The 10,678-nt window shown below is 43.8% G+C and overlaps 1 non-coding gene across 1 annotated transcript; it reads right to left on the reverse strand.

Moving 5' to 3' along the window:
• Positions 1 to 3,367: 3,367 nt before the first annotated feature.
• LOC119173371 (uncharacterized) lies at positions 3,368 to 7,191 on the reverse strand. Its single transcript, XR_012885366.1, has 2 exons — positions 6,837 to 7,191; positions 3,368 to 6,413 (listed from the first exon to the last, which is right to left on the reverse strand). It is a non-coding gene; the product is annotated as an uncharacterized LOC119173371 (transcript).
• Between the last annotated feature and the right edge of the window lie 3,487 nt (positions 7,192 to 10,678).

The following is a 10,678-nucleotide window of genomic DNA, read 5'->3' on the forward strand; positions in this document are numbered from 1 at the left end:
GCCAAGTTTGAAAATATGCCAACACTCTCTATGATGACGCGACGAAATGCATGTTGTTTTGCATCATACAATGTAGGCGCAAGATTTTCTGGAAAAAAAGTGCACACCTCTTTGCAAAACGGCATATTACACAGTCTATCACTTGATATCTACTCAGTATATTTCTTTGTGGCTTACTACAGATTCCCACGCTATACTAGAAAGTTCCACGTGACATGGCCGCTTCCGCGCTGTATATATGGCTGCGCACCCAAACGTTCCCTGCGAAAAAAACCACAATATTTTACCGGGTGTGCTGGCTTAGCAGGGCGATGGTGATGGATGAGTGGTGACGCACGTTTCTCTAGTGGTAACGCAAGCGATAACCGTTCCATCCGTTCATTGTTGTCATGAATTGTAGCGAGAGAATTGTGCCGTTTGTACGTGAAGCTGCAAAAAGAAGGGAAGCTGTAAAAAGTTAGAATTCTATCAAACTTCGTGTTCATGAAAGAGCGACATTATTGTTGACTATGTCATAATTTTTTCCGAGGTTGTATGAGCAGAAGCTCTAGAATGAGTGAAATAAAAGCTTGTCTTGCTCCACCCCCGCGAGCGCGCTGAAAGTGTAGGCGAGGAAACATACGTCATCTTCGTTTCCTCTGGCCCGCAGCAAGTGTTTTTTTTTCTTATCTTCAACCAAGGCCTCTATGACTAACCCATGACATGACGTTGCCCGAACTAATCGAAGAGACCACGCTTCAGCAGTATTGCTGTTGCAGATGACGTGCAATATTGTGAATGACGTAATTGTGTTCTTTTGGCGTCTCAAGAAGCGCGGCGGCCACAGCCACTCTTTTTTCACCAAAAAGTGCTATTAGTGTTCACTTTTGAGAACTCTCACATCGCTTTTCTTATTCAGCAGGGATCAAACTGTTCTTACATGCTCCGGTGTCATTTTTTTTAGAAAAGTGCTCGATCTTTCCTTTAAGGAGTGCTATAACTATGGTGCGCATAGGTGTGCGAAAGGGCATGTCACGTGGCATTTATATGCGAAGCATTTGTTAGGAAAATACGAAATATTTCAGTGTTTCTATCTATCTATCTATCTATCTATCTATCTATCTATCTATCTATCTATCTATCTATCTATCTATCTATCTATCTATCTATCTATCTATCTATCTATCTATCTATCTATCTATCTATCTATCTATCTATCTATCTATCTATCTATCTATCTATCTATCTATCTATCTATCTATCTATCTATCTATCTATCTATCTATCTATCTATCTAGCCACCTATTCCATCGTGCTCTTGTGATCGACTCCTTAATTTTGCGTAGACCAAAATTAGTATGGAGGGTAAGAGAGTTTGACGAATGTGTTTGACTGGTTACGACATGAGTAACAATAAAACCCCGTCGCGTACGCTACCAAACCTTTTCGTCTAGCCACGTGCGGCAAATACCCAGATACAAAGGGCCGTGCTATGTGCGTATGCGCCACAGGTAACTCAAAAGTTAACCCAGGAATGGAGACAACAGACATTTGTTACTTAAATTCTAGAGTGGTAAGAACGACTGAAACAGGCTGCTTTAACGCATTGAACGCAAAAAATAAATGTTGTGTGCCAGCAGAAATCGCACCCAAGCATTCTGCGTAGCAATACCACAGAGCCACGCCAACTCTCGAAACTACTTTCGAATGAGATTCCAAGCAGGCGTGATGCTGGAGAAACTTCAATTGTGTTTTCAGCACGTGTGTGATATTTACGTATACAAATATCACATATATATTCCTAGGTGTCCCGTCGGGTTGACGTCAATCGTACGCCCCGCCGCGGTGGTCTAGTGGCTAAGGTACTCGGCTGCTGACCCGCAGGTTGCGGGTTCGTATATCGGCTGTGGCGGCTGCATTTCCAATGGAGGAAAAAATATTGCAGGCCCGTGTGCTCAGATTTTGGCGCACGTTAAAGAACCCCAGTGGTCGAAATTTCCGGAGCCCTCTACTACGGCGTCTTTCATACTGATATGGTGGTTTTGGGACGTTAAACCCCACATATCAATCAAACGTCAATCGTACACTAGTTTAAGCATCAGTCGCTGTAGTTGGTTTGCGTAGCACAATCTAGGTCTACTGTCCTTGCAAGCTTATGCGCCAGAGATCAGCTAAACGCGATTGGTAATACCCCTGTTGTTGTTGTTTGAATCGTTACGCAAATATAAGCACCTGATTAGATAAACCATATGTGACTGCTCAACACATGTCGTCGTCGGGTACATTCGATAATATGTTAAGCGTTATTTCATAACGTTGATCTCCTGAAAAGAAAAACACGCGATAGCCACAAAGTGACTGATTGTCAGTCGACGAATCAGTGTTATTCCTCAGTGTTGTCCTAAATAACCCGTGACATAGACAACTCACGCTTTTAATAGAGTGCCGAGTGGTGTACAGCTATGTACAATGTTTCTTGGTCATATAACTGGTAGTTGTGCTGAGTTGTGAATATCATTCCGCTTTCATTATTGCTGCTTTGTGGCATCAGATACAGGGAAGACAGGCTAAAGTTTGCGCAGCGCCATTGGCCACCCAAGATAGAGCACCGGTCGCTCGAACAGGCCATGCTTTCTGGGTTTTCCCATTGCGCGCCCGGAAAACGTGTTGCTTGAGGTGCTTATCCAACACCACCTAGACTTTTTTTCAGGCCTCCGCAAGCCTACGTGACGTCATCAGTGTGAGATCTGCTTGGAAGCTGGATTCACTCAAATGACCGGCACACGTTCGCGTTTTGTCGTTCCGCGGCCCAGTTGCATTTGTAGCATTTTTTTTTCTCAGAGATTTACACCCAGAAGCAGGCCCACGGCCAGGGGGGAGGGGGTGAGGAGGCCCCCTCACCACCCCACGAAATCCGGATGGAGGGGGCTGTTTTACTGAGAATAAATAGTGAAAATAGGGGTTTGTCAAGGACTTCAACAGGTGCCCCCGCACCCGAAAATTAATTTTTTGGCTACGGGCCTGCCTAGAAAGAATTTTTGTTAGCAACAGGTGTAAATGTTATAGACCCCGAAAACTTTTTGATATTTACACCTATATTTACAATTGTAGCAGAACCTTGTGATGAGCTCATCGTGCAATGGAGAAGTTCACACCTAGCAGCAGAGCAGTGGTAACGGGAAATGAAAATAAGTCTACTGGCTATAATACCACACGTGAGAAAGTGTGCCTCAGTGAGTTATGATTATACTGAAGTAAGGCGCGTTATTGGACTCGTTGGTTTATGTAAAGTTTTTGAAGGCATTGGAGGGTCTATTTTGCATTTCAGTAAATGGACCTGAAGATTTGTGTAAAAACAAGACTGCATGTTTTACTATATAAAATGCTTTTAAAAACAAACCAACAATGATATAAAACCATTGAACGAGGATTCATGCGAAGTTTTTCACATATGATATTTTCATAAAAAGTAAAATAAAGCAAACATGACATTACCTGTAAAATCTTTTCAACACTTAGTTGACTTATTTTCAGTAGATGTAATTGAACACACACGAAATGGGTTAGATATAATCTATTTAAATCTTCCAATGATTGTTCCACATAACAGCTCAAGTGCCAAAAGAAAGGCAATGTTCACAGCAAAAGGAAAAATGTGACAATACTTTAAAAAATTGTGGAGATAAAGCTTTTAACATTTTTAAAATGATCTTGTAGAAGGTGTTGAAACTCGGAGCTCAAACGATTTGGCTTTATAAACACAAACGACACATCATCAGTCATGTGCGAGAGATTACGCCTGGAGTGTCTTCAGTTTCCGTTTAGCGGCTTTGGCTTCAGACAGCTTGTTATTTTCTCGTTTGCAAAGGTTGTTTAACAAAGTGTTGGCTGCTGCACTAAGTATGTACCCCATCACTACATGTGGCGTATGGCCATTGTCACAAACATCAAAGTCTTCATTCCACTCAAGGAAGATTGTTGTCATTGAAACAAGCAGTTTTTTCTGCTTTTCGCAGGCATAAAATTTGGCTGCGTGTTTTTCACTTGTCAGTTTCTCGAGAACAATATTCATCATCAGTACGGCGTTCACAACGACGGCTTGGGGAAACTTAAGTCCACCTCTTGTGATACTCGTTATGAGCTCGTCTGCCTCAGTTATAAGAGTCCTACTCTCAACAACTAGATTCTCTTTACAGAATGCACATTTAAGCTTCTTGAGTGCAGCATGTGCGCAATAACCAGCGACATAAGTTGTAGCTGGAAGTGTGTGCTGCTTTGCAGCAATGTCCTCTTCTCCAACTACAATCTGGAATTGCTTTAAAGCATCACGAAATTCATCAGTGGAGGCACATAGAGGAATCTCGTCACTCTCTGGCAGCTCGAGGACCTTCTGCAGCCTCAATTTGTGCTCCGCTTCATACATATGTCGTACGGAGATATGGTACTGTGCGCCACTTAACTGTCGGTACCTGCCAAACCTGTCTTCAAGGCAGTCAGACTGGAATTTCCCAAGTAAGACGTACCTGAATCCAAGCTTTTCAAGGCAGTAGCCTGTCACCTGAACAAGAGCAAGAGACGTGTGACGCAATGAATTGTGCGTCTTATGACTGAAATGACCAGTGTCATGCTTGAGGCTTTTTCAGTAGTCGAGCCAACTGACTATTTTGTTCAAAAACTCAACTTGGGGGCAACAAACTGCCTCTATGGGCTCTTGTAAGTCATCTCGAAGGTGCCTCCCTTTATCCGGCGTCTTAACATTCACTATGCGCCACCACATTACGACAGTGCTGATAAAATCGGCTGTGCTTTTGGCATGCTGCAGTTCTGCTGCTTGTGCACTGTTGAGAGCTGCGATTGTGAAACTGTTGAACATCTTGAGAACAAGTTTTATGTTTTGTCGCTCTAAGTTCGAAAGTTTCAGTGCCTTCAAAGACAATGTTGGAGCAAGTCCTACAAGCTCGTTTCTTTCTCTCTCATGGAGCTCTAGCAGCGTGTTGAATGAACCTGTTAGCACACACGGCTTGTCAGGTAGTCCATTGATGTCTAGAAAAAACATACATTTACCACTGTTACGCTGGTTAAGCCAATTGTTTCGTATGCATTTTAAAACATGAACAGCATCTAAAATAAAAAACAGTGGTCTTGATTGGTCTGATGGATGCTTGTAGACCGTATCAACTTTCTGTGGCTCTGAAAAAAATGACATTGCCTTCCCATTGATGGAGTTGTTGTCTGAAACAACCGCGATTACTCGAGAGCCTGTTGCCTCCAGCCCATTAATGAGCTCACGAAGAAATTGATGCAGCTGTATTGCATCTATTTTCACCACTGGAAGGATGTGCACTACGTCTTTGCTTGACGACAGGAGGCTTTGAATCATAAACACATATGCAGTTCTTGCTGCGTTTTGACTGTTTGTGGCCATTCCTACTAGACCACCACCTTTGTACTCAATGTAGGGCTGCAGAGGAATTTCGTCCATGACAAGCGTCACAGTTTTTTTTGTGGTCATCCATTCCTACGGCCAGCTTCTTTGCATACGACAGAAATAAAGCATCTTGTTGCTCAGAGCATGGGTTCACACCGTATGACCCACAAACACGTCTAATTGTGTCGGGATGTGGAAGTTTCAACTTTGATGTGGACCTAATACATCTGTACGCATGTGGAGATATTGTGAACACAAGGCTAGCAAATACCAGCAAGTCCACAGGGTATCTCGAAGTTTTGCTCAGTAAAATGCCGACTTGCTGTTTTACGAACTTGACAACTTCCACTTGCCACTCATGTGGGAAACTTTGTGACGCTAGTTCATCCAGTGTTTCCACTGTCTTCTTCATAACAATCTGCAAGCATTCTTCGCTGTCGGAGAAGCTTCCTGCCAAACTTTGCACAGCAATAAGGACCTTGTCGATTTCCCGCAGATCACACAAATAAACAGGAAGCACGAGGTTCCCAAGCTTGTTAAGCTGCACGTCACCAACGAACACTTTCACAATCAAATCAGCTGACACTGTCACAGAAAAACGCACAGTTGGAGCTCCTTGAGAATCGAAGTTTAGGAAGAGGACTTTGTCCCGAGTAACAAGTTTTGTCCAGAAGGTGTTTGTCTGGAAACTTGTCAGAGCGGTGAGCAAGTCTTCAAAAGTACTGATGTTATTCTTTTTCTTCTCTTATTCGTGAGCTTCAACGGACTGCCTTATTGCCTTCTGTAGCGATTCTCCTTCTAGACGAAGCCGCTTCTCTTCAGGGCCTTCCCGGACAACAGTAATGGGACGAGAAAGATACGAAGGGCAGTTTGGAAATAGGCTCGGAATAGCACCAGACTTGAGTCGTCTCAGCTGAAGAGGAACTTCAAGTACTCGTCCGGTTGTCTCATGTTGATAGGTCGACGTGGTCAAAAAATCACTTGTATGAAAGTGCTTCTCGTACACCTGAAAAAAAAGAAAAATGAAACAGAGCTTATAGCACAAAAATCAAGCAAGAAAAAGTTAGCGTACATTCGTCAACTACATATCAGAAAATGTGGCTGTATTATTAGGCATTATCATAGTAGCAATGCCTTGTTAGGCGACCCAACAGGCGAGCACTGTTTATTAAATCTAACATTTGATCAGGCGCTGCAGTCCGTTTAGAGCGACTCGGGCCATTAGCTAGGCGTGAGATTGAGAGGAAAGTACCTGTTTGTCAAGACTGGTCGTGCGAAAACAAAAATTAGGCAAACAGCACGGTTAGTAATACTGCGTGTCTCATGTCCTTCGTAAAATATGCTGCAAGTCTCCCGAACGCATAGCTCACAAATAATGAAAATTGAAAGGTTTTTCGTTGCATAGCTGAGTGAGTTTACACATACGTACCACAGTGTACTTTGTGGGCGCAAAATCCTTGCGAGGGATCGCTCTCGTCCATGCGGTTTTTCGGTCGGCGTCCATCGGAAACCGATAGACGCGCGCTTTAGGTCCATGAGCATAGTTAGAGTTGCACCCCGGTGCACAGCAGCATCCAGGCATATTGCGTAGTTTGCCCAACCATGCTCACACAGCACAAGAGAAAGAAAGAACAGCGTGAGCGGTAACAAAATGCAACTAGCCTACAACCACAACAGCCAGCAGAGCGAGCGAGCACGTAAGATCAATGTGGCCAGACGCACTGTCATGCGCTGCCAACTTCGCTCGGTTGTGCACAAAAATGTTTAAAGCGTGAATAAATCAAGTAAATAAGTACATCATTTGAAAGATAGAATATTGCTAAGGTTTTTTTTGTTAGACAGTAGGTAATAATTTCCTACAGTTTGCCTACTGAAAACTTGTTTCGAAGCAAAAACGATTGTCTGTCTATTTGGCGAACAGAAGCCGCAAGCCATTCCGACATCATCCAGTCGAGCGTTGCTTTCTCACAGATCTCACAGCAGTGACGTCACGCTGACGAGACGGAGGCTTGCCGAGGCCTTGAAAAAAAATCTAGGTGGTGTTGGCTTATCTCGCGTGTAGCACGCTGGGGGCTCCACTCCTTCGTCATCCTGAAAAGCCGGCTCAGTGTCAATAGATTTTCGGTGGGTTCTCACCGAGAATTTAACGTACAGGTCTTGCAGACAACACTCGCCGGTAAGTTAGCATGCTGAGGTAATGCGATGCTAGGATCGAAGTCATGAGTTCGATTCCCGCATACGCCAGCAGCATTTTCACGGGATCGATCGCAGTAACAATGCGCTCAGATTTTGGTGCAAGAATGAAAGGCAGAGCGTAACGGTGTTGAATAATTCACGTGTACGTTGATAGGACGCTTATCTAGACAGAAGAGACGCTCGGTGTGTGTGCACTCTCTGTTCATTGTCGTCGCGCCTTATACCTCAAATAGATTGAGGTGCGTGTTAAAAAATAAAAAAAAAACCCTACGGTGGCCACAATCAATTTGGAGTTTCACACCACGGCGGGCCTCCTCATGATATGATGGTTTTCGCACATGGAACATTATTTGCATGCGCCCAAGTTGCGGGCGATATACAGCTGCTGCTATGAAAGCGAGATGAATAAAGAACCAAGGTAGATATAAAATTTTTCATATTTTCGCAATATTCAATGACGTTATCAGGGGCAAATCTCGGCGTAACTAAGAAGAAGCTCGATTCTTGTGGGTATTGTTTGATATGACGAAAACATTGCGAGCTATCAAAAAAAAAATATCAACATTCGAATCAGTGAACATGCTGCGTGATGAGACGTGAATATTATTCGAAATGAAACATGCGCAGCAAGAAACATGCAGGGTCGAAGTGGATATATAATACTTCTTTGTGGGCATTTTTATACTTTCAAAAGACCTGCGAAAAATCCAAGGTGTCATTTAACCTATGATACAACCTTGATAACATCCGATGAAAACCTCGGCAAAAGTGAAACTCTTATGAAACTGAACAGTCCACATTGAAATGGTGTCATACAGTCAACAGAGAAGCCGTAAGTTTAGTCTCTTCACACTGACCTCCTGATAAGTTTACAGCTGCGTGAAGAAGTTAGCATTCCATCAATCGAAATTTGAACGCTATATACAAATGCACGTGAAAACGTGGTGGTGGTTTGCCGACAGCTCCGAAAAGACACCAATGCCGCAGCAAATGCGCAATTTTTACAGGCAACATACAGATAGAATTCGCGCCGACACCTCACCTTTAATGTGATAGAAAGGCGGCTGTTCACCATCGACATGCGCATAGCGTGCATTCACTCAAGGACATCGTGTTTGACTTGCTTGCTCCCGCAAAGGTTGTCAATGAATCGATCTCAGTTCTGATAAGATTCACAGCGTGAAAACGCTTTTAGAACCTTTTCAAACTTTCGGAGCGAATCACAGGTGACGTTAGATAGATAGATATGATAGATATGTGGGGTTTAACGTCCCAAAACCACCATATGATTATGAGAGACGCCGTAGTGGAGGGCTCCGGAAATTTCGACCACCTGGGGTTCTTTAACGTGCACCCAAATCTGAGCACACGGGCCTACAACATTTCCGCCTCCATCGGAAATGCAGCCTCCGCAGCCGGGATTCGAACCCGCGACCTGCGGGTCAGCAGCCGAGTACCTTAGCCACTAGACCGCCACGGCGGGGCCACAGGTGACGTTGCACGTGCAGTGCGACCAGACAACAGCGCGTGAACAGCGCATGGACGTGCTGAGACAGTGCAGGCAGAAGTCGGGAGCGGGGTACCGAACGACCGGTTTCCGCTACAAAGGCGGCCAAACGAGCGCGGCGCAGCGACTCATGGCCGAGGTTGGGAGGTACGTAGCCCGAAGTTGTCAAAGACGCTTTCTGGGCATGTCCCCGTGCTGATTGTTCGTTGTATTCAGCATACGAAATCCATCATAGAGCATATCGAGCCCCGTACTATGTACTTTATACTATGTACTTTCGGGCTGGCGGCCAGACACGAGGATGGTGCTGGACAAAACCACCGTGGTGGTCAGGTGGTTGTGGTGTTGGATGATTGACCTGCAGGCCACTTGTTGTAGTGAATGGTGAGTGCGATGTCTGGGGCGTCATTTTCGGTTTCACGTGCTAAATTAAACAGACTTCATCACCCCGCTGTAATCACCGCTCACCGCCATTCAGAAATTTCAAAGTGAGTTGACTACTCGTAGGAAGTACTTGAATTCGCCCGTTTGACTCAGCCACTTACTTTCACTGGTTCAGAAGTTATTTGTTTTAATTTCTTTACTAGCTGTCAGAATTGAGGTTTGTGCGCATCTGAAAACGCCTTCTGTCGCAGTAAAAATAACACCGCTGGTAGCACGCAAATACCTCTTCCTGAATTTTTTTTCAATAGTTTATCTGTTTTCTGGAACAGCCTGCATGCTTATTCTGATAATTTACAAAAAAATAGTAGTGATTGTTTTGTCTTCGAAAAGAGGGACCTCTCCATTTCAAAGAAAACTTGTAACAACAGGCTCATTAGGTTGAGTTGGTACTGGAAGAAAAAAAAAGAGTTGTGTACCATGTTCTGGAGGAAAACAGCGACAAATTAATCGAAGGTGATTGTCGTCTAGGTATTAAATTAAACAGAATCAAGACAAAACGCGTTTTGTTAAGACGCAATCAAAAGCATGCGCGCAAAATACTCAGCGCAGTAGTCAGCGAGGCTTGTGGTTAGTCCATCAAAAGAGGTACATAAAGGTTAGCAATGCATATTATTGGTCATGAGGCAAGTAATAGTGATATATAAGTATTCGAAGGACAGGTTGCTACGACACTTTCTCGGGAGTTTGCTGTCGTGTTAGGTTCTGAAATTTTTCTTTTCCTTTCTTCTGTGCCTGCTTGTTCTTTCTTCTCTGTGCTTTTTTATTTCATTTTTATCTCTGTTTTTTCTGACTTCGTTCTCTGCCTCTGTATTCACTTCTCTTTCTTGCTTTTGCTGCCTTCATCATCTCTCTCTTTATCTCTCACTTCCTTTCATTGCATATTCTTTTTTACGTGTGCATTGGTTTCTTTCGGTTTCTCTATTTCTAAATATTTCTTTAGCATGCCTCACTGTCTTCCCTCCTCTTCACCGCCAGATCTCTCCAGCTTGCACTAACTTCCCTCTCCCATCCTCTAAACACACTCTACTTTACAAGTCCATATTATGCATTGCTACGATGTCTGTATATTCAAGTTGTTAGGACGCCCGCCTCCGAATTGAGAGTTGGAAGGTTTGAATTACGCC

The sequence above is a fragment of the Rhipicephalus microplus genome, chromosome 8 (genome assembly GCF_043290135.1).
Source record: "Rhipicephalus microplus isolate Deutch F79 chromosome 8, USDA_Rmic, whole genome shotgun sequence".
Classification (NCBI taxonomy): domain Eukaryota; kingdom Metazoa; phylum Arthropoda; class Arachnida; order Ixodida; family Ixodidae; genus Rhipicephalus; species Rhipicephalus microplus.